Here is a 22,969-nt window from a genome sequence, read left to right on the forward strand (position 1 = left end):
CTTGTATGGTAAAACAAACGTCATAATACAGCACGGTATCAATTACTTCTTATACATACATCAATTAGTTTCATAACATCAGTAGGTACATATTCCTAATTCAGTTATACCAAACAATATCACAATAATCAGATGCATTTCTTTACCTTACAACTCATACAAAGTACACAAACATTTAAATATCCATGCTCTGACATATGCATACATTCATAGTAACTGATCTTACATACTTTACCATTTTCCAAATTCACAGTTCAAGCATGTGTAAATTCTAACCTAATGCATTAATAAATACACTGGTTTACTATGAAGTGACCTATCAGCAAATAATAATAATAATAATAATAATAATAATAATAATAATAATAATATCAATGAGGACTTTGTATAGCGCCTAATCTTAAGAAACTCTAAGCGCTTTACAACATTACACAGCACCTATAAGATAAAAAAAAAACATATAATGATATGATTACAAACACAAACACCTTGAAATTAGAAAACATAGAAAAAACATGCTGAGAATATTTAAGGTAGGAAACATTATTAGGTCTTTAGGTTTGTTCTTGCAGTTGAAATAAGTGAGTGGGGTCACTGTGTCTTTGTGACTCAGTGCCAATTCATTCCACGTTGCTCGGCCCTGGTATGCAAAAGAACGCTGTCCATATGACTTTGTTTTCATAGTGGAAATAATGAGCATACGATTGTCAGAAGAGGAGCGTAAGTATCTTGGTGGTGTGTACACATGGGTGAGGTCGGATAGGTATATGATGGACTAGGGTCCGTCAGTGACACGTAGCACAGAGAACACATTTTGTGTTTGATTCTGGATCGAATGGATAGCCAGTGTAGGGTACAGATCAGCGGAGAGGTGTGCTCTGATCGTGGTACTCTAAGTGTGATCCGAGCAGCTGTGTTTTGAACTTTTTGAAGTTTCTGGAGTAGATATTGAGATGAACCAGACAGAACTGAGTTACGATAGTCCAGTCTTGAAAGTACTAATGAACACACAAGTGGCATCAACTGAACGATATTTGCGAATGGAGCTGATGCGTCTCAGCTCAAGATATGCAGCCTTGCATATGTTCATGACATGTTGGTGCAATGTGAGAGTACTGTCCAGAGTAAGAACTAGGTTTTGTACTGATTGTGTGAATTTAATGTTGGTGTTGCTGATATTTATTGTTTGAGGTCAAGGATTTGAATGAGAAAGTCTTTGTGTTGTGATCAGAATGGCCTCAGTTTTATCATCATTCATGTGCAGCTTGTTACATGTCATCCATGATTTCACATCAGAAATGCACTTCTCTACACCTTGGATGGTAGCATCAACTTCAGTTGGGTGGCTAGATTTGTATATTTGGGTGTTATCAGCGTACAATCGGTGAGACACTGGATGATGATCTATGACACTTGAGAACGGCTGAGTCTACAGAATGAAGAGAACAGGTCCAAGAACAGACCCTTGTGGAACACCACAACATAGATCAACTGGGCTGGAGTGTATTCCATTTGCAGACACAATTTGTGTCCTGTTGACCAAGTAGGACTTGAACTACAGTAAGGCTGTATCATGAATGCCAAATACATGCTGGAGACGGTGAAGTAATATATCATGGTCTATTATGTCAAATGCTGCAGACAAATCAAGGAAGGCGAGGACTGTAATCTTTCCGCTATCCAAAGCAGAGAGAATATCATTAACTACTTTTAGAAAAGTAGTTTCAGTACTGTGGCAAGGGCGATATGCAGATTGTACATTGCTAGAAAGACTGTTTGAATTCAGATGAGATACAAGCTGGGATAGAACAACCTTTTCTAAGATTTTTTATATGAATGGGAGATTAGAAACTGTTATACGGTGAGTTAGCAGAAGGCGCACGACTGACTGGACGACCACGTCTGCGCTACAAAGATGTTTGCAAGAAGGACATGAAGACGGCCAACATCAATGTCAACGTCTGGAAGAGCTGTGCTAACGACCATTCCACCTGGCGCCTAGCTGTCAGACAGGGCGTTCAAAAAGCCGAGGAAGACAGGAACATAAAGCAAGCTGAAAAGAGAGCTAGAAAGAAAGAGAAACAACACCTTACTCTGGAGCTACACCATCGTCTTCCATAGACTGACGTATGCCAAGATTATAGTACATACATATTTAGTTACCTGAGTGAATAATCAAACTAGCCTTGCATTTTGATTGATCTAAACTTTCGTAAGGTATGTCAGTATATAAGACCATACTCACATGCACTTAGCACAGTTCGGAAAGTTGAATAAAAACTTGAGAGTTCATCAAGTACTTTTCCATTACAATATTAATTCTCAAAACAACAAAGATTATTAAAACTAATTTTGAACTAAATCTATGCTTGAAAGGAATAAGCAAAAGACGTCAAAAAAGGAGAACCCATAACACTTGATTTGTTAATGAAAATTTTACTTTGTTTTACTTTACTAGTCCTAAATATTCTAAATATTAGTGCCTATTTTTATTTGATTTATTTCTTATTATCAATCAAATTCAATTTGATACTACTACAGGTACCAAGTTAAATTTAAAATTTAATAAAGTGTTTTTAACAGAGTAAAGTATTTTGATATATTTTACTTCTTTGCAGAATGCAGACAAAAATGAATCAGTTTTGACATGGAACATTAAAAATACCAGTGATTTGATCAAAATGGTAATTGTATGTTCAGTTTCATCATTTAGACACATGTACATTTTCGTTCCAGGAAATCTGAAATCGCCTATTTTTACTTTGCCCAAATGCAGAATAAACATACATCTGTCTCAAAATACATTTAAACAACATGCATACATTTCTTGGACTTTTTATATCTGTCAAAAAAACTCGTGTTTTTTTCTCACTCACTTTCCTTTGACCTGATGATGTACAAGGTTTAAGTGATAAATTGTGTGTCTGTAAAAAAAATTAATCGATACATGCTTAGCAGTTTTCATGAATAATATATTTCCTCAGTACTGGAGAAATATGTCACGATTGTATCAGGCTCAATTGCCAAATATATAACAGATATAAAGACCTGAACAGTACAGCCCTTTCCTGGGATCACTATTAGCTGTATAACATACACACTGTATGTTGTGAAATCAGTCAAAAATAAATATCACAATTTTTATATTATCTACCATGTCAGAACAAATAATATAGAAAGTCAACAAATTTGTATTATTTACTCTGAATGTACCTATTTAAAAGCTACAAGGAAAAGTCTTCAAACACAAAAGTCATTGTATCATCTGTTCTTCTCTGACCAAAATATGACCACTTATAAGGCAGACAATTTTTAGAAATAGATGTTTGAAAATTAATTTATGTTTAGATCAGCAGGTCAAGTTTATAGTCTCCTATAAACCTTTTCATTACAAAGGTAAAATAAAATGGGAATTGTTTGCCAGCAGAGATGAAAGTCTTTATTTTGAGGGAACCGCTCATTCTTGGCATTTGGTTATTCACGTCACTGTACATATGCGAGTTTAACTAGAATCATAAACTGCTTTTTTAATTCATGATACTTTGTTAGTTACATTAATTTCAGTGGCTACCAATACACCAAAGAAACATTATTCTGTGTAATTACGTGACTTTCAGGTGATGATTTGATCCCTGGTTTGAACAGGCGTTTGCATAAAGCGACTTGATATTGAACTTTGATTCTTTACTAGATGATCTAGAACTATTGGGGCACATTTTTATGGCTCAATGTCTGTGTGTTAGTGTGTACTGGGACACTTTTTTATGGCTCATTTCTGTGTGTTAGTGTGTACTGGGACACTTTTTATGGCTCATATCTTGTGTTAGCGTCTACTAGGACACTTTTTAATGGCTCATGTATGTGTGTTAGTGTGTACTGGGACACTTTATGGCTCACGTCTGTGTGTTAGTGTGTACTGGGACACTTTTTATGGCTCATGTATGTGTGTTAGCGGCTTCTAGGACACTGTGTGTGTTAGTCTGTGTGCTAGTGTGTACTGGGACACATTTTTATGGCTCATGTATGTGTGTTAGCGTCTACTAGGACACTGTTTTATAGCTCATGTATGTGTGTTAGTGTGTACTGGGACACTTTTTGATGGCTCATGTCTGTGTGCTAGTGTGTACTGGGACACTTTGATGGCTCATGTCTGTGTTAGTGTGTACTCTGACACTTCTGTGGCTCATATCTATGTTAGTGTGTACTGGGACACTTTTTGATGGCTCATGTCTGTGTGCTAGTGCGTGCTGGGACACTTTGATGGCTCATGTCTGTGTTAGTGTGTACTCTGACACTTCTGTGGCTCATGTCTATGTTAGTGTGTACTGGGATACTTTGATGGCTCATGTTTGTGTGCTAGTGTGTACAGTGACACTTTTTGATGGCTCATGTTTGTGTGCTAGTGTGTACAGTGACACTTTTTGATGGCTCATGTCTGTGTTAGTGTGTACTCTGACATTTTAGTGGCTCATGTCTGTGTGTTAGTGTGTACTGGGACACTTTGATGGCTCATGTTTGTGTGCTAGTGTGTACTGGGACACTTTTTGATAGCTCATGTCTGTGTGCTAGTGTGTACTGGGACACTTTGATGGCTCATGTCTGTGTTAGTGTGTACTCTGACATTTTAGTGGCTCATGTATGTGTGTTAGTGTGTACTGAGACACTTTTTGATGGCTCATGTTTGTATGCTAGTGTGTACTGGGACACCTTTTGCTGGTTCATGTCTGTGCTAGTGTGTACTCGGACACTTTTTGATGGCTCATGTCTGTGTGTTAGTGTATACTGGGAAACTTTTTGATGGCTCATTTTTGTGCATTAGTGTGTAATCGGACACTTTTGATGGCTTGTGATGATTGTTATGGTTGGGGTTAGGTGCTCCGGATATTTTATTTAAACTATTATAGAAGTCCCATCCAGGCTCTATTTTGTTAGAAGTTAAATTTAGTGAAAAGTAAATGTAAAGCTCCGAGCCCCAAGTCGACAATACCGATGGTTAGATGGCTGAATGTACAAAAAGGTTGAAATTCAATGAATAACAATTTAATAACAATTCAGTAATCAAATGACTCAAATTTCTAATTACACTCCTTCCGCTCAACCCTTTGATAAGTCTATTTCATCACTTGATTAGCAGTGTGTGATTGATATCCACCTGTCCTTGTATTTCTACTCATCTGTTTTATCCTTTCTCTCTCCTATTTCTCCCTATTCCTTCTCCTCTTCCTCCCCAAACCTTCCTCCTCCTCAACTTTCTCTAGACCCCTTCCCCTCCTCCTCAACTTTCTCCCCCACGACTGCACTTCTGTCGACTTCAACTGTTTTGGCTAGTCTCACTTCCGTCTCCAGCTCTTGAAGACTCGGGACTCAATAGAACTGGAAGTTCTGTGTTCCCTAAAAAGCTTCCTGTGAAAACACAAGGACGGTACAGTCGTTTTCCTTAGCCCTCTCATCTCTCAGTACACACAGCCTCTCGTCAGATAACGGATATTATGTTTCTTCAGTCACGCATTCATACACATCGAGATACCCATATGTTCTTGTATGGTAAAACAAACGTCATAATACAGCACGGTATCAATTACTTCTTATACATACATCAATTAGTTTCATAACATCAGTAGGTACATATTCCTAATTCAGTTATACCAAACAATATCACAATAATCAGATGCATTTCTTTACCTTACAACTCATACAAAGTACACAAACATTTAAATATCCATGCTCTGACATATGCATACATTCATAGTAACTGATCTTACATACTTTACCATTTTCCAAATTCACAGTTCAAGCATGTGTAAATTCTAACCTAATGCATTAATAAATACACTGGTTTACTATGAAGTGACCTATCAGCAAATAATAATAATAATAATAATAATAATAATAATAATAATAATAATATCAATGAGGACTTTGTATAGCGCCTAATCTTAAGAAACTCTAAGCGCTTTACAACATTACACAGCACCTATAAGATAAAAAAAAAACATATAATGATATGATTACAAACACAAACACCTTGAAATTAGAAAACATAGAAAAAACATGCTGAGAATATTTAAGGTAGGAAACATTATTAGGTCTTTAGGTTTGTTCTTGCAGTTGAAATAAGTGAGTGGGGTCACTGTGTCTTTGTGACTCAGTGCCAATTCATTCCACGTTGCTCGGCCCTGGTATGCAAAAGAACGCTGTCCATATGACTTTGTTTTCATAGTGGAAATAATGAGCATACGATTGTCAGAAGAGGAGCGTAAGTATCTTGGTGGTGTGTACACATGGGTGAGGTCGGATAGGTATATGATGGACTAGGGTCCGTCAGTGACACGTAGCACAGAGAACACATTTTGTGTTTGATTCTGGATCGAATGGATAGCCAGTGTAGGGTACAGATCAGCGGAGAGGTGTGCTCTGATCGTGGTACTCTAAGTGTGATCCGAGCAGCTGTGTTTTGAACTTTTTGAAGTTTCTGGAGTAGATATTGAGATGAACCAGACAGAACTGAGTTACGATAGTCCAGTCTTGAAAGTACTAATGAACACACAAGTGGCATCAACTGAACGATATTTGCGAATGGAGCTGATGCGTCTCAGCTCAAGATATGCAGCCTTGCATATGTTCATGACATGTTGGTGCAATGTGAGAGTACTGTCCAGAGTAAGAACTAGGTTTTGTACTGATTGTGTGAATTTAATGTTGGTGTTGCTGATATTTATTGTTTGAGGTCAAGGATTTGAATGAGAAAGTCTTTGTGTTGTGATCAGAATGGCCTCAGTTTTATCATCATTCATGTGCAGCTTGTTACATGTCATCCATGATTTCACATCAGAAATGCACTTCTCTACACCTTGGATGGTAGCATCAACTTCAGTTGGGTGGCTAGATTTGTATATTTGGGTGTTATCAGCGTACAATCGGTGAGACACTGGATGATGATCTATGACACTTGAGAACGGCTGAGTCTACAGAATGAAGAGAACAGGTCCAAGAACAGACCCTTGTGGAACACCACAACATAGATCAACTGGGCTGGAGTGTATTCCATTTGCAGACACAATTTGTGTCCTGTTGACCAAGTAGGACTTGAACTACAGTAAGGCTGTATCATGAATGCCAAATACATGCTGGAGACGGTGAAGTAATATATCATGGTCTATTATGTCAAATGCTGCAGACAAATCAAGGAAGGCGAGGACTGTAATCTTTCCGCTATCCAAAGCAGAGAGAATATCATTAACTACTTTTAGAAAAGTAGTTTCAGTACTGTGGCAAGGGCGATATGCAGATTGTACATTGCTAAAAAGACTGTTTGAATTCAGATGAGATACAAGCTGGGATAGAACAACCTTTTCTAAGATTTTTTATATGAATGGGAGATTAGAAACTGTTATACGGTGAGTTAGCAGAAGGCGCACGACTGACTGGACGACCACGTCTGCGCTACAAAGATGTTTGCAAGAAGGACATGAAGACGGCCAACATCAATGTCAACGTCTGGAAGAGCTGTGCTAACGACCATTCCACCTGGCGCCTAGCTGTCAGACAGGGCGTTCAAAAAGCCGAGGAAGACAGGAACATAAAGCAAGCTGAAAAGAGAGCTAGAAAGAAAGAGAAACAACACCTTACTCTGGAGCTACACCATCGTCTTCCATAGACTGACGTATGCCAAGATTATAGTACATACATATTTAGTTACCTGAGTGAATAATCAAACTAGCCTTGCATTTTGATTGATCTAAACTTTCGTAAGGTATGTCAGTATATAAGACCATACTCACATGCACTTAGCACAGTTCGGAAAGTTGAATAAAAACTTGAGAGTTCATCAAGTACTTTTCCATTACAATATTAATTCTCAAAACAACAAAGATTATTAAAACTAATTTTGAACTAAATCTATGCTTGAAAGGAATAAGCAAAAGACGTCAAAAAAGGAGAACCCATAACACTTGATTTGTTAATGAAAATTTTACTTTGTTTTACTTTACTAGTCCTAAATATTCTAAATATTAGTGCCTATTTTTATTTGATTTATTTCTTATTATCAATCAAATTCAATTTGATACTACTACAGGTACCAAGTTAAATTTAAAATTTAATAAAGTGTTTTTAACAGAGTAAAGTATTTTGATATATTTTACTTCTTTGCAGAATGCAGACAAAAATGAATCAGTTTTGACATGGAACATTAAAAATACCAGTGATTTGATCAAAATGGTAATTGTATGTTCAGTTTCATCATTTAGACACATGTACATTTTCGTTCCAGGAAATCTGAAATCGCCTATTTTTACTTTGCCCAAATGCAGAATAAACATACATCTGTCTCAAAATACATTTAAACAACATGCATACATTTCTTGGACTTTTTATATCTGTCAAAAAAACTCGTGTTTTTTTCTCACTCACTTTCCTTTGACCTGATGATGTACAAGGTTTAAGTGATAAATTGTGTGTCTGTAAAAAAAATTAATCGATACATGCTTAGCAGTTTTCATGAATAATATATTTCCTCAGTACTGGAGAAATATGTCACGATTGTATCAGGCTCAATTGCCAAATATATAACAGATATAAAGACCTGAACAGTACAGCCCTTTCCTGGGATCACTATTAGCTGTATAACATACACACTGTATGTTGTGAAATCAGTCAAAAATAAATATCACAATTTTTATATTATCTACCATGTCAGAACAAATAATATAGAAAGTCAACAAATTTGTATTATTTACTCTGAATGTACCTATTTAAAAGCTACAAGGAAAAGTCTTCAAACACAAAAGTCATTGTATCATCTGTTCTTCTCTGACCAAAATATGACCACTTATAAGGCAGACAATTTTTAGAAATAGATGTTTGAAAATTAATTTATGTTTAGATCAGCAGGTCAAGTTTATAGTCTCCTATAAACCTTTTCATTACAAAGGTAAAATAAAATGGGAATTGTTTGCCAGCAGAGATGAAAGTCTTTATTTTGAGGGAACCGCTCATTCTTGGCATTTGGTTATTCACGTCACTGTACATATGCGAGTTTAACTAGAATCATAAACTGCTTTTTTAATTCATGATACTTTGTTAGTTACATTAATTTCAGTGGCTACCAATACACCAAAGAAACATTATTCTGTGTAATTACGTGACTTTCAGGTGATGATTTGATCCCTGGTTTGAACAGGCGTTTGCATAAAGCGACTTGATATTGAACTTTGATTCTTTACTAGATGATCTAGAACTATTGGGGCACATTTTTATGGCTCAATGTCTGTGTGTTAGTGTGTACTGGGACACTTTTTTATGGCTCATTTCTGTGTGTTAGTGTGTACTGGGACACTTTTTATGGCTCATATCTTGTGTTAGCGTCTACTAGGACACTTTTTAATGGCTCATGTATGTGTGTTAGTGTGTACTGGGACACTTTATGGCTCACGTCTGTGTGTTAGTGTGTACTGGGACACTTTTTATGGCTCATGTATGTGTGTTAGCGGCTTCTAGGACACTGTGTGTGTTAGTCTGTGTGCTAGTGTGTACTGGGACACATTTTTATGGCTCATGTATGTGTGTTAGCGTCTACTAGGACACTGTTTTATAGCTCATGTATGTGTGTTAGTGTGTACTGGGACACTTTTTGATGGCTCATGTCTGTGTGCTAGTGTGTACTGGGACACTTTGATGGCTCATGTCTGTGTTAGTGTGTACTCTGACACTTCTGTGGCTCATATCTATGTTAGTGTGTACTGGGACACTTTTTGATGGCTCATGTCTGTGTGCTAGTGCGTGCTGGGACACTTTGATGGCTCATGTCTGTGTTAGTGTGTACTCTGACACTTCTGTGGCTCATGTCTATGTTAGTGTGTACTGGGATACTTTGATGGCTCATGTTTGTGTGCTAGTGTGTACAGTGACACTTTTTGATGGCTCATGTTTGTGTGCTAGTGTGTACAGTGACACTTTTTGATGGCTCATGTCTGTGTTAGTGTGTACTCTGACATTTTAGTGGCTCATGTCTGTGTGTTAGTGTGTACTGGGACACTTTGATGGCTCATGTTTGTGTGCTAGTGTGTACTGGGACACTTTTTGATAGCTCATGTCTGTGTGCTAGTGTGTACTGGGACACTTTGATGGCTCATGTCTGTGTTAGTGTGTACTCTGACATTTTAGTGGCTCATGTATGTGTGTTAGTGTGTACTGAGACACTTTTTGATGGCTCATGTTTGTATGCTAGTGTGTACTGGGACACCTTTTGCTGGTTCATGTCTGTGCTAGTGTGTACTCGGACACTTTTTGATGGCTCATGTCTGTGTGTTAGTGTATACTGGGAAACTTTTTGATGGCTCATTTTTGTGCATTAGTGTGTAATCGGACACTTTTGATGGCTTGTGATGATTGTTATGGTTGGGGTTAGGTGCTCCGGATATTTTATTTAAACTATTATAGAAGTCCCATCCAGGCTCTATTTTGTTAGAAGTTAAATTTAGTGAAAAGTAAATGTAAAGCTCCGAGCCCCAAGTCGACAATACCGATGGTTAGATGGCTGAATGTACAAAAAGGTTGAAATTCAATGAATAACAATTTAATAACAATTCAGTAATCAAATGACTCAAATTTCTAATTACACTCCTTCCGCTCAACCCTTTGATAAGTCTATTTCATCACTTGATTAGCAGTGTGTGATTGATATCCACCTGTCCTTGTATTTCTACTCATCTGTTTTATCCTTTCTCTCTCCTATTTCTCCCTATTCCTTCTCCTCTTCCTCCCCAAACCTTCCTCCTCCTCAACTTTCTCTAGACCCCTTCCCCTCCTCCTCAACTTTCTCCCCCACGACTGCACTTCTGTCGACTTCAACTGTTTTGGCTAGTCTCACTTCCGTCTCCAGCTCTTGAAGACTCGGGACTCAATAGAACTGGAAGTTCTGTGTTCCCTAAAAAGCTTCCTGTGAAAACACAAGGACGGTACAGTCGTTTTCCTTAGCCCTCTCATCTCTCAGTACACACAGCCTCTCGTCAGATAACGGATATTATGTTTCTTCAGTCACGCATTCATACACATCGAGATACCCATATGTTCTTGTATGGTAAAACAAACGTCATAATACAGCACGGTATCAATTACTTCTTATACATACATCAATTAGTTTCATAACATCAGTAGGTACATATTCCTAATTCAGTTATACCAAACAATATCACAATAATCAGATGCATTTCTTTACCTTACAACTCATACAAAGTACACAAACATTTAAATATCCATGCTCTGACATATGCATACATTCATAGTAACTGATCTTACATACTTTACCATTTTCCAAATTCACAGTTCAAGCATGTGTAAATTCTAACCTAATGCATTAATAAATACACTGGTTTACTATGAAGTGACCTATCAGCAAATAATAATAATAATAATAATAATAATAATAATAATAATAATAATATCAATGAGGACTTTGTATAGCGCCTAATCTTAAGAAACTCTAAGCGCTTTACAACATTACACAGCACCTATAAGATAAAAAAACAAAACATATAATGATATGATTACAAACACAAACACCTTGAAATTAGAAAACATAGAAAAAACATGCTGAGAATATTTAAGGTAGGAAACATTATTAGGTCTTTAGGTTTGTTCTTGCAGTTGAAATAAGTGAGTGGGGTCACTGTGTCTTTGTGACTCAGTGCCAATTCATTCCACGTTGCTCGGCCCTGGTATGCAAAAGAACGCTGTCCATATGACTTTGTTTTCATAGTGGAAATAATGAGTATACGATTGTCAGAAGAGGAGCGTAAGTATCTTGGTGGTGTGTACACATGGGTGAGGTCGGATAGGTATATGATGGACTAGGGTCCGTCAGTGACACGTATCACAGAGAACACATTTTGTGTTTGATTCTGGATCGAATGGATAGCCAGTGTAGGGTACAGATCAGCGGAGAGGTGTGCTCTGATCGTGGTACTCTAAGTGTGATCCGAGCAGCTGTGTTTTGAACTTTTTGAAGTTTCTGGAGTAGATATTGAGATGAACCAGACAGAACTGAGTTACGATAGTCCAGTCTTGAAAGTACTAATGAACACACAAGTGGCATCAACTGAACGATATTTGCGAATGGAGCTGATGCGTCTCAGCTCAAGATATGCAGCCTTGCATATGTTCATGACATGTTGGTGCAATGTGAGAGTACTGTCCAGAGTAAGAACTAGGTTTTGTACTGATTGTGTGAATTTAATGTTGGTGTTGCTGATATTTATTGTTTGAGGTCAAGGATTTGAATGAGAAAGTCTTTGTGTTGTGATCAGAATGGCCTCAGTTTTATCATCATTCATGTGCAGCTTGTTACATGTCATCCATGATTTCACATCAGAAATGCACTTCTCTACACCTTGGATGGTAGCATCAACTTCAGTTGGGTGGCTAGATTTGTATATTTGGGTGTTATCAGCGTACAATCGGTGAGACACTGGATGATGATCTATGACACTTGAGAACGGCTGAGTCTACAGAATGAAGAGAACAGGTCCAAGAACAGACCCTTGTGGAACACCACAACATAGATCAACTGGGCTGGAGTGTATTCCATTTGCAGACACAATTTGTGTCCTGTTGACCAAGTAGGACTTGAACTACAGTAAGGCTGTATCATGAATGCCAAATACATGCTGGAGACGGTGAAGTAATATATCATGGTCTATTATGTCAAATGCTGCAGACAAATCAAGGAAGGCGAGGACTGTAATCTTTCCGCTATCCAAAGCAGAGAGAATATCATTAACTACTTTTAGAAAAGTAGTTTCAGTACTGTGGCAAGGGCGATATGCAGATTGTACATTGCTAGAAAGACTGTTTGAATTCAGATGAGATACAAGCTGGGATAGAACAACCTTTTCTAAGATTTTTTATATGAATGGGAGATTAGAAACTGTTATACGGTGAGTTAGCAGAAGGCGCACGACTGACTGGACGACCACGTCTGCGCTACAAAGATGTTTGCAAGAAGGACATGAAGACGGCCAACATCAATGTCAACGTCTGGAAGAGCTGTGCTAACGACCATTCCACCTGGCGCCTAGCTGTCAGACAGGGCGTTCAAAAAGCCGAGGAAGACAGGAACATAAAGCAAGCTGAAAAGAGAGCTAGAAAGAAAGAGAAACAACACCTTACTCTGGAGCTACACCATCGTCTTCCATAGACTGACGTATGCCAAGATTATAGTACATACATATTTAGTTACCTGAGTGAATAATCAAACTAGCCTTGCATTTTGATTGATCTAAACTTTCGTAAGGTATGTCAGTATATAAGACCATACTCACATGCACTTAGCACAGTTCGGAAAGTTGAATAAAAACTTGAGAGTTCATCAAGTACTTTTCCATTACAATATTAATTCTCAAAACAACAAAGATTATTAAAACTAATTTTGAACTAAATCTATGCTTGAAAGGAATAAGCAAAAGACGTCAAAAAAGGAGAACCCATAACACTTGATTTGTTAATGAAAATTTTACTTTGTTTTACTTTACTAGTCCTAAATATTCTAAATATTAGTGCCTATTTTTATTTGATTTATTTCTTATTATCAATCAAATTCAATTTGATACTACTACAGGTACCAAGTTAAATTTAAAATTTAATAAAGTGTTTTTAACAGAGTAAAGTATTTTGATATATTTTACTTCTTTGCAGAATGCAGACAAAAATGAATCAGTTTTGACATGGAACATTAAAAATACCAGTGATTTGATCAAAATGGTAATTGTATGTTCAGTTTCATCATTTAGACACATGTACATTTTCGTTCCAGGAAATCTGAAATCGCCTATTTTTACTTTGCCCAAATGCAGAATAAACATACATCTGTCTCAAAATACATTTAAACAACATGCATACATTTCTTGGACTTTTTATATCTGTCAAAAAAACTCGTGTTTTTTTCTCACTCACTTTCCTTTGACCTGATGATGTACAAGGTTTAAGTGATAAATTGTGTGTCTGTAAAAAAAATTAATCGATACATGCTTAGCAGTTTTCATGAATAATATATTTCCTCAGTACTGGAGAAATATGTCACGATTGTATCAGGCTCAATTGCCAAATATATAACAGATATAAAGACCTGAACAGTACAGCCCTTTCCTGGGATCACTATTAGCTGTATAACATACACACTGTATGTTGTGAAATCAGTCAAAAATAAATATCACAATTTTTATATTATCTACCATGTCAGAACAAATAATATAGAAAGTCAACAAATTTGTATTATTTACTCTGAATGTACCTATTTAAAAGCTACAAGGAAAAGTCTTCAAACACAAAAGTCATTGTATCATCTGTTCTTCTCTGACCAAAATATGACCACTTATAAGGCAGACAATTTTTAGAAATAGATGTTTGAAAATTAATTTATGTTTAGATCAGCAGGTCAAGTTTATAGTCTCCTATAAACCTTTTCATTACAAAGGTAAAATAAAATGGGAATTGTTTGCCAGCAGAGATGAAAGTCTTTATTTTGAGGGAACCGCTCATTCTTGGCATTTGGTTATTCACGTCACTGTACATATGCGAGTTTAACTAGAATCATAAACTGCTTTTTTAATTCATGATACTTTGTTAGTTACATTAATTTCAGTGGCTACCAATACACCAAAGAAACATTATTCTGTGTAATTACGTGACTTTCAGGTGATGATTTGATCCCTGGTTTGAACAGGCGTTTGCATAAAGCGACTTGATATTGAACTTTGATTCTTTACTAGATGATCTAGAACTATTGGGGCACATTTTTATGGCTCAATGTCTGTGTGTTAGTGTGTACTGGGACACTTTTTTATGGCTCATGTCTGTGTGTTAGCGTCTACTAGGACACTTTTTTATGGCTCATGTCTGTGTGTTAGTGTGTACTGGGACACTTTTTATGGCTCATATCTTGTGTTAGCGTCTACTAGGACACTTTTTAATGGCTCATGTTTGTGTGTTAGTGTGTACTGGGACACTTTTTATGGCTCATGTATGTGTGTTAGCGGCTTCTAGGACACTGTGTGTGTTAGTCTGTGTGCTAGTGTGTACTGGGACACATTTTTATGGCTCATGTATGTGTGTTAGCGTCTACTAGGACACTGTTTTATAGCTCATGTATGTGTGTTAGTGTGTACTGGGACACTTTTTGATGGCTCATGTCTGTGTGCTAGTGTGTACTGGGACACTTTGATGGCTCATGTCTGTGTTAGTGTGTACTCTGACACTTCTGTGGCTCATATCTATGTTAGTGTGTACTGGGACACTTTTTGATGGCTCATGTCTGTGTGCTAGTGCGTGCTGGGACACTTTGATGGCTCATGTCTGTGTTAGTGTGTACTCTGACACTTCTGTGGCTCATGTCTATGTTAGTGTGTACTGGGATACTTTGATGGCTCATGTTTGTGTGCTAGTGTGTACAGTGACACTTTTTGATGGCTCATGTTTGTGTGCTAGTGTGTACAGTGACACTTTTTGATGGCTCATGTCTGTGTTAGTGTGTACTCTGACATTTTAGTGGCTCATGTCTGTGTGTTAGTGTGTACTGGGACACTTTGATGGCTCATGTTTGTGTGCTAGTGTGTACTGGGACACTTTTTGATAGCTCATGTCTGTGTGCTAGTGTGTACTGGGACACTTTGATGGCTCATGTCTGTGTTAGTGTGTACTCTGACATTTTAGTGGCTCATGTATGTGTGTTAGTGTGTACTGAGACACTTTTTGATGGCTCATGTTTGTATGCTAGTGTGTACTGGGACACCTTTTGCTGGTTCATGTCTGTGCTAGTGTGTACTCGGACACTTTTTGATGGCTCATGTCTGTGTGTTAGTGTATACTGGGAAACTTTTTGATGGCTCATTTTTGTGCATTAGTGTGTAATCGGACACTTTTGATGGCTTGTGATGATTGTTATGGTTGGGGTTAGGTGCTCCGGATATTTTATTTAAACTATTATAGAAGTCCCATCCAGGCTCTATTTTGTTAGAAGTTAAATTTAGTGAAAAGTAAATGTAAAGCTCCGAGCCCCAAGTCGACAATACCGATGGTTAGATGGCTGAATGTACAAAAAGGTTGAAATTCAATGAATAACAATTTAATAACAATTCAGTAATCAAATGACTCAAATTTCTAATTACACTCCTTCCGCTCAACCCTTTGATAAGTCTATTTCATCACTTGATTAGCAGTGTGTGATTGATATCCACCTGTCCTTGTATTTCTACTCATCTGTTTTATCCTTTCTCTCTCCTATTTCTCCCTATTCCTTCTCCTCTTCCTCCCCAAACCTTCCTCCTCCTCAACTTTCTCTAGACCCCTTCCCCTCCTCCTCAACTTTCTCCCCCACGACTGCACTTCTGTCGACTTCAACTGTTTTGGCTAGTCTCACTTCCGTCTCCAGCTCTTGAAGACTCGGGACTCAATAGAACTGGAAGTTCTGTGTTCCCTAAAAAGCTTCCTGTGAAAACACAAGGACGGTACAGTCGTTTTCCTTAGCCCTCTCATCTCTCAGTACACACAGCCTCTCGTCAGATAACGGATATTATGTTTCTTCAGTCACGCATTCATACACATCGAGATACCCATATGTTCTTGTATGGTAAAACAAACGTCATAATACAGCACGGTATCAATTACTTCTTATACATACATCAATTAGTTTCATAACATCAGTAGGTACATATTCCTAATTCAGTTATACCAAACAATATCACAATAATCAGATGCATTTCTTTACCTTACAACTCATACAAAGTACACAAACATTTAAATATCCATGCTCTGACATATGCATACATTCATAGTAACTGATCTTACATACTTTACCATTTTCCAAATTCACAGTTCAAGCATGTGTAAATTCTAACCTAATGCATTAATAAATACACTGGTTTACTATGAAGTGACCTATCAGCAAATAATAATAATAATAATAATAATAATAATAATATCAATGAGGACTTTGTATAGCGCCTAATCTTAAGAAACTCTAAGCGCTTTACAACATTACACAGCACCTATAAGATAAAAAAACAAAACATATAATGATATGATTACAAACACAAACACCTTGAAATTAGAAAACATAGAAAAAACATGCTGAGAATATTTAAGGTAGGAAACATTATTAGGTCTTTAGGTTTGTTCTTGCAGTTGAAATAAGTGAGTGGGGTCACTGTGTCTTTGTGACTCAGTGCCAATTCATTCCACGTTGCTCGGCCCTGGTATGCAAAAGAACGCTGTCCATATGACTTTGTTTTCATAGTGGAAATAATGAGTATACGATTGTCAGAAGAGGAGCGTAAGTATCTTGGTGGTGTGTACACATGGGTGAGGTCGGATAGGTATATGATGGACTAGGGTCCGTCAGTGACACGTAGCACAGAGAACACATTTTGTGTTTGATTCTGGATCGAATGGATAGCCAGTGTAGGGTACAGATCAGCGGAGAGGTGTGCTCTGATCGTGGTACTCTAAGTGTGATCCGAGCAGCTGTGTTTTGAACTTTTTGAAGTTTCTGGAGTAGATATTGAGATGAACCAGACAGAACTGAGTTACGATAGTCCAGTCTTGAAAGTACTAATGAACACACAAGTGGCATCAACTGAACGATATTTGCGAATGGAGCTGATGCGTCTCAGCTCAAGATATGCAGCCTTGCATATGTTCATGACATGTTGGTGCAATGTGAGAGTACTGTCCAGAGTAAGAACTAGGTTTTGTACTGATTGTGTGAATTTAATGTTGGTGTTGCTGATATTTATTGTTTGAGGTCAAGGATTTGAATGAGAAAGTCTTTGTGTTGTGATCAGAATGGCCTCAGTTTTATCATCATTCATGTGCAGCTTGTTACATGTCATCCATGATTTCACATCAGAAATGCACTTCTCTACACCTTGGATGGTAGCATCAACTTCAGTTGGGTGGCTAGATTTGTATATTTGGGTGTTATCAGCGTACAATCGGTGAGACACTGGATGATGATCTATGACACTTGAGAACGGCTGAGTCTACAGAATGAAGAGAACAGGTCCAAGAACAGACCCTTGTGGAACACCACAACATAGATCAACTGGGCTGGAGTGTATTCCATTTGCAGACACAATTTGTGTCCTGTTGACCAAGTAGGACTTGAACTACAGTAAGGCTGTATCATGAATGCCAAATACATGCTGGAGACGGTGAAGTAATATATCATGGTCTATTATGTCAAATGCTGCAGACAAATCAAGGAAGGCGAGGACTGTAATCTTTCCGCTATCCAAAGCAGAGAGAATATCATTAACTACTTTTAGAAAAGTAGTTTCAGTACTGTGGCAAGGGCGATATGCAGATTGTACATTGCTAAAAAGACTGTTTGAATTCAGATGAGATACAAGCTGGGATAGAACAACCTTTTCTAAGATTTTTTATATGAATGGGAGATTAGAAACTGTTATACGGTGAGTTAGCAGAAGGCGCACGACTGACTGGACGACCACGTCTGCGCTACAAAGATGTTTGCAAGAAGGACATGAAGACGGCCAACATCAATGTCAACGTCTGGAAGAGCTGTGCTAACGACCATTCCACCTGGCGCCTAGCTGTCAGACAGGGCGTTCAAAAAGCCGAGGAAGACAGGAACATAAAGCAAGCTGAAAAGAGAGCTAGAAAGAAAGAGAAACAACACCTTACTCTGGAGCTACACCATCGTCTTCCATAGACTGACGTATGCCAAGATTATAGTACATACATATTTAGTTACCTGAGTGAATAATCAAACTAGCCTTGCATTTTGATTGATCTAAACTTTCGTAAGGTATGTCAGTATATAAGACCATACTCACATGCACTTAGCACAGTTCGGAAAGTTGAATAAAAACTTGAGAGTTCATCAAGTACTTTTCCATTACAATATTAATTCTCAAAACAACAAAGATTATTAAAACTAATTTTGAACTAAATCTATGCTTGAAAGGAATAAGCAAAAGACGTCAAAAAAGGAGAACCCATAACACTTGATTTGTTAATGAAAATTTTACTTTGTTTTACTTTACTAGTCCTAAATATTCTAAATATTAGTGCCTATTTTTATTTGATTTATTTCTTATTATCAATCAAATTCAATTTGATACTACTACAGGTACCAAGTTAAATTTAAAATTTAATAAAGTGTTTTTAACAGAGTAAAGTATTTTGATATATTTTACTTCTTTGCAGAATGCAGACAAAAATGAATCAGTTTTGACATGGAACATTAAAAATACCAGTGATTTGATCAAAATGGTAATTGTATGTTCAGTTTCATCATTTAGACACATGTACATTTTCGTTCCAGGAAATCTGAAATCGCCTATTTTTACTTTGCCCAAATGCAGAATAAACATACATCTGTCTCAAAATACATTTAAACAACATGCATACATTTCTTGGACTTTTTATATCTGTCAAAAAAACTCGTGTTTTTTTCTCACTCACTTTCCTTTGACCTGATGATGTACAAGGTTTAAGTGATAAATTGTGTGTCTGTAAAAAAAATTAATCGATACATGCTTAGCAGTTTTCATGAATAATATATTTCCTCAGTACTGGAGAAATATGTCACGATTGTATCAGGCTCAATTGCCAAATATATAACATATATAAAGACCTGAACAGTACAGCCCTTTCCTGGGATCACTATTAGCTGTATAACATACACACTGTATGTTGTGAAATCAGTCAAAAATAAATATCACAATTTTTATATTATCTACCATGTCAGAACAAATAATATAGAAAGTCAACAAATTTGTATTATTTACTCTGAATGTACCTATTTAAAAGCTACAAGGAAAAGTCTTCAAACACAAAAGTCATTGTATCATCTGTTCTTCTCTGACCAAAATATGACCACTTATAAGGCAGACAATTTTTAGAAATAGATGTTTGAAAATTAATTTATGTTTAGATCAGCAGGTCAAGTTTATAGTCTCCTATAAACCTTTTCATTACAAAGGTAAAATAAAATGGGAATTGTTTGCCAGCAGAGATGAAAGTCTTTATTTTGAGGGAACCGCTCATTCTTGGCATTTGGTTATTCACGTCACTGTACATATGCGAGTTTAACTAGAATCATAAACTGCTTTTTTAATTCATGATACTTTGTTAGTTACATTAATTTCAGTGGCTACCAATACACCAAAGAAACATTATTCTGTGTAATTACGTGACTTTCAGGTGATGATTTGATCCCTGGTTTGAACAGGCGTTTGCATAAAGCGACTTGATATTGAACTTTGATTCTTTACTAGATGATCTAGAACTATTGGGGCACATTTTTATGGCTCAATGTCTGTGTGTTAGTATGTACTGGGACACTTTTTTATGGCTCATTTCTGTGTGTTAGTGTGTACTGGGACACTTTTTATGGCTCATATCTTGTGTTAGCGTCTACTAGGACACTTTTTAATGGCTCATGTATGTGTGTTAGTGTGTACTGGGACACTTTATGGCTCACGTCTGTGTGTTAGTGTGTACTGGGACACTTTTTATGGCTCATGTATGTGTGTTAGCGGCTTCTAGGACACTGTGTGTGTTAGTCTGTGTGCTAGTGTGTACTGGGACACATTTTTATGGCTCATGTATGTGTGTTAGCGTCTACTAGGACACTGTTTTATAGCTCATGTATGTGTGTTAGTGTGTACTGGGACACTTTTTGATGGCTCATGTCTGTGTGCTAGTGTGTACTGGGACACTTTGATGGCTCATGTCTGTGTTAGTGTGTACTCTGACACTTCTGTGGCTCATATCTATGTTAGTGTGTACTGGGACACTTTTTGATGGCTCATGTCTGTGTGCTAGTGCGTGCTGGGACACTTTGATGGCTCATGTCTGTGTTAGTGTGTACTCTGACACTTCTGTGGCTCATGTCTATGTTAGTGTGTACTGGGATACTTTGATGGCTCATGTTTGTGTGCTAGTGTGTACAGTGACACTTTTTGATGGCTCATGTTTGTGTGCTAGTGTGTACAGTGACACTTTTTGATGGCTCATGTCTGTGTTAGTGTGTACTCTGACATTTTAGTGGCTCATGTCTGTGTGTTAGTGTGTACTGGGACACTTTGATGGCTCATGTTTGTGTGCTAGTGTGTACTGGGACACTTTTTGATAGCTCATGTCTGTGTGCTAGTGTGTACTGGGACACTTTGATGGCTCATGTCTGTGTTAGTGTGTACTCTGACATTTTAGTGGCTCATGTATGTGTGTTAGTGTGTACTGAGACACTTTTTGATGGCTCATGTTTGTATGCTAGTGTGTACTGGGACACCTTTTGCTGGTTCATGTCTGTGCTAGTGTGTACTCGGACACTTTTTGATGGCTCATGTCTGTGTGTTAGTGTATACTGGGAAACTTTTTGATGGCTCATTTTTGTGCATTAGTGTGTAATCGGACACTTTTGATGGCTTGTGATGATTGTTATGGTTGGGGTTAGGTGCTCCGGATATTTTATTTAAACTATTATAGAAGTCCCATCCAGGCTCTATTTTGTTAGAAGTTAAATTTAGTGAAAAGTAAATGTAAAGCTCCGAGCCCCAAGTCGACAATACCGATGGTTAGATGGCTGAATGTACAAAAAGGTTGAAATTCAATGAATAACAATTTAATAACAATTCAGTAATCAAATGACTCAAATTTCTAATTACACTCCTTCCGCTCAACCCTTTGATAAGTCTATTTCATCACTTGATTAGCAGTGTGTGATTGATATCCACCTGTCCTTGTATTTCTACTCATCTGTTTTATCCTTTCTCTCTCCTATTTCTCCCTATTCCTTCTCCTCTTCCTCCCCAAACCTTCCTCCTCCTCAACTTTCTCTAGACCCCTTCCCCTCCTCCTCAACTTTCTCCCCCACGACTGCACTTCTGTCGACTTCAACTGTTTTGGCTAGTCTCACTTCCGTCTCCAGCTCTTGAAGACTCGGGACTCAATAGAACTGGAAGTTCTGTGTTCCCTAAAAAGCTTCCTGTGAAAACACAAGGACGGTACAGTCGTTTTCCTTAGCCCTCTCATCTCTCAGTACACACAGCCTCTCGTCAGATAACGGATATTATGTTTCTTCAGTCACGCATTCATACACATCGAGATACCCATATGTTCTTGTATGGTAAAACAAACGTCATAATACAGCACGGTATCAATTACTTCTTATACATACATCAATTAGTTTCATAACATCAGTAGGTACATATTCCTAATTCAGTTATACCAAACAATATCACAATAATCAGATGCATTTCTTTACCTTACAACTCATACAAAGTACACAAACATTTAAATATCCATGCTCTGACATATGCATACATTCATAGTAACTGATCTTACATACTTTACCATTTTCCAAATTCACAGTTCAAGCATGTGTAAATTCTAACCTAATGCATTAATAAATACACTGGTTTACTATGAAGTGACCTATCAGCAAATAATAATAATAATAATAATAATAATAATAATAATAATAATAATAATATCAATGAGGACTTTGTATAGCGCCTAATCTTAAGAAACTCTAAGCGCTTTACAACATTACACAGCACCTATAAGATAAAAAAACAAAACATATAATGATATGATTACAAACACAAACACCTTGAAATTAGAAAACATAGAAAAAACATGCTGAGAATATTTAAGGTAGGAAACATTATTAGGTCTTTAGGTTTGTTCTTGCAGTTGAAATAAGTGAGTGGGGTCACTGTGTCTTTGTGACTCAGTGCCAATTCATTCCACGTTGCTCGGCCCTGGTATGCAAAAGAACGCTGTCCATATGACTTTGTTTTCATAGTGGAAATAATGAGTATACGATTGTCAGAAGAGGAGCGTAAGTATCTTGGTGGTGTGTACACATGGGTGAGGTCGGATAGGTATATGATGGACTAGGGTCCGTCAGTGACACGTAGCACAGAGAACACATTTTGTGTTTGAT

The sequence above is a fragment of the Sinohyriopsis cumingii genome, unplaced genomic scaffold, assembly GCF_028554795.1.
Source record: "Sinohyriopsis cumingii isolate HCF-2022 unplaced genomic scaffold, ASM2855479v2 utg000663l, whole genome shotgun sequence".
NCBI classification, from domain to species: domain Eukaryota; kingdom Metazoa; phylum Mollusca; class Bivalvia; order Unionida; family Unionidae; genus Sinohyriopsis; species Sinohyriopsis cumingii.